The following is a 2,500-nucleotide window of genomic DNA, read 5'->3' as shown; positions in this document are numbered from 1 at the left end:
CCCCCGGGTGGCACAGGGCTGGATGGGGCTTTCGTATAGCAGGGACGGTGCTGCCTCACGCTTCGCTCGCTGTTCGCCGCTCGCCGCTCGCTCGCGCAACCTAAAATGGCCAGTTTTGGCCCGTTTTTGGGCTGTTTTGGCCTGTTTTTGGTCCGTTCTTGCGTGGCACGGCGACCGTCGTGAGCGGAGCAAAACGTCAGCCATCTCAGCACCCTGGAACCCCCCGGGTGGCACAGGGCTGGATGGGGCTTTCGTATAGCAGGGACGGTGCTGCCTCTCGCTTCGCTCGCTGTTCGCCGCTCACCGCTCGCTCGCTCAGCCAAAAATGGCCAGTTTTGGCCCGTTTTTGGGCTGTTTTGGCCTGTTTTTGGTCCGTTCTTGCATGGCGCGGTGACCGTCGTGAGCGGAGCAAAACGTCAGCCATCTCAGCACCCTGGAACCCCCCGGGTGGCACAGGGCTGGATGGGGCTTTCGTATAGCAGGGACGGTGCTGCCTCACGCTTCGCTCGCTGTTCGCCGCTCGCCGCTCGCTCGCGCAGCCAAAAATGACCAGTTTTGGCCCGTTTTTGGGCTGTTTTGGCCTGTTTATGGTCCGTTCTTGCGTGGTGCGGTGACCGTCGTGAGCGGAGCAAAACGTCAGCCATCTCAGCACCCTGGAACCCCCCGGGTGGCACAGGGCTGGATGGGGCTTTCGTATATAGCAGGGACGGTGCTGCCTCTCGCTTCGCTCGCTGTCCGCCGCTCGCCGCTCGCTCGCGCAGCCAAAAATGGCCAGTTTTGGCCCGTTTTTGGGCCGTTTTGGCCAGTTTTTGGCCTGTTCTTGCATTGCGCGGTGACCGTCGAGAGCGGAGCAAAACGTCAGCCATCTCAGCACCCTGGAACCCCCCGGGTGGCACAGGGCTGGATGGGGCTTTCGTATAGCAGGGACGGTGCTGCCTCTCGCTTCGCTCGCTGTCCGCCGCTCGCCGCTCGCTCGTGCAGCCAAAAATGGCCAGTTTTGGCCCGTTTTTGGGCCGTTTTGGCCAGTTTTTGGCCTGTTCTTGCATTGCGCGGTGACCGTCGAGAGCGGAGCAAAACGTCAGCCATCTCAGCACCCTGGAACCCCCCGGGTGGCACAGGGCTGGATGGGGCTTTCGTATAGCAGGGACGGTGCTGCCTCTCGCTTCGCTCGCTGTCCGCCGCTCGCCGCTCGCTCGTGCAGCCAAAAATGGCCAGTTTTGGCCCGTTTTTGGGCCGTTTTGGCCAGTTTTTGGCCTGTTCTTGCATTGCGCGGTGACCGTCGAGAGCGGAGCAAAACGTCAGCCATCTCAGCACCCTGGAACCCCCCGGGTGGCACAGGGCTGGATGGGGCTTTCGTATAGCAGGGACGGTGCTGCCTCTCGCTTCGCTCGCTGTCCGCCGCTCGCCGCTCGCTCGTGCAGCCAAAAATGGCCAGTTTTGGCCCGTTTTTGGGCCGTTTTGGCCAGTTTTTGGCCTGTTCTTGCATTGCGCGGTGACCGTCGAGAGCGGAGCAAAACGTCAGCCATCTCAGCACCCTGGAACCCCCCGGGTGGCACAGGGCTGGATGGGGCTTTCGTATAGCAGGGACGGTGCTGCCTCTCGCTTCGCTCGCTGTCCGCCGCTCGCCGCTCGCTCGTGCAGCCAAAAATGGCCAGTTTTGGCCCGTTTTTGGGCCGTTTTGGCCAGTTTTTGGCCTGTTCTTGCATTGCGCGGTGACCGTCGAGAGCGGAGCAAAACGTCAGCCATCTCAGCACCCTGGAACCCCCCGGGTGGCACAGGGCTGGATGGGGCTTTCGTATAGCAGGGACGGTGCTGCCTCTCGCTTCGCTCGCTGTCCGCCGCTCGCCGCTCGCTCGCGCAGCCAAAAATGGCCAGTTTTGGCCCGTTTTTGGGCCGTTTTGGCCAGTTTTTGGCCTGTTCTTGCATTGCGCGGTGACCGTCGAGAGCGGAGCAAAACGTCAGCCATCTCAGCACCCTGGAACCCCCCGGGTGGCACAGGGCTGGATGGGGCTTTCGTATAGCAGGGACGGTGCTGCCTCTCGCTTCGCTCGCTGTCCGCCGCTCGCCGCTCGCGCAGCCAAAAATGGCCAGTTTTGGCCCGTTTTTGGGCCGTTTTGGCCAGTTTTTGGCCTGTTCTTGCATTGCGCGGTGACCGTCGAGAGCGGAGCAAAACGTCAGCCATCTCAGCACCCTGGAACCCCCCGGGTGGCACAGGGCTGGATGGGGCTTTCGTATAGCAGGGACGGTGCTGCCTCTCGCTTCGCTCGCTGTTCGCCGCTCGCCGCTCGCTCGCGCAGCCAAAAATGGCCAGTTTTGGCCCGTTTTTGGGCTGTTTTGGCCAGTTTTTGGCCTGTTCTTGCGTGGTGCGGTGACCGTCGTGAGCGGAGCAAAACGTCAGCCATCTCAGCACCCTGGAACCCCCCGGGTGGCACAGGGCTGGATGGGGCTTTCGTATAGCAGGGACGGTGCTGCCTCTCGCTTCGCTCGCTGTTCGCCGCTC

This window comes from Musa acuminata, unplaced genomic scaffold (assembly GCF_036884655.1).
Source record: "Musa acuminata AAA Group cultivar baxijiao unplaced genomic scaffold, Cavendish_Baxijiao_AAA HiC_scaffold_65, whole genome shotgun sequence".
NCBI classification, from domain to species: domain Eukaryota; kingdom Viridiplantae; phylum Streptophyta; class Magnoliopsida; order Zingiberales; family Musaceae; genus Musa; species Musa acuminata.
The sequence above is the reverse complement of the archived record's forward strand: the minus strand, read 5'-3'. Positions refer to the sequence as shown.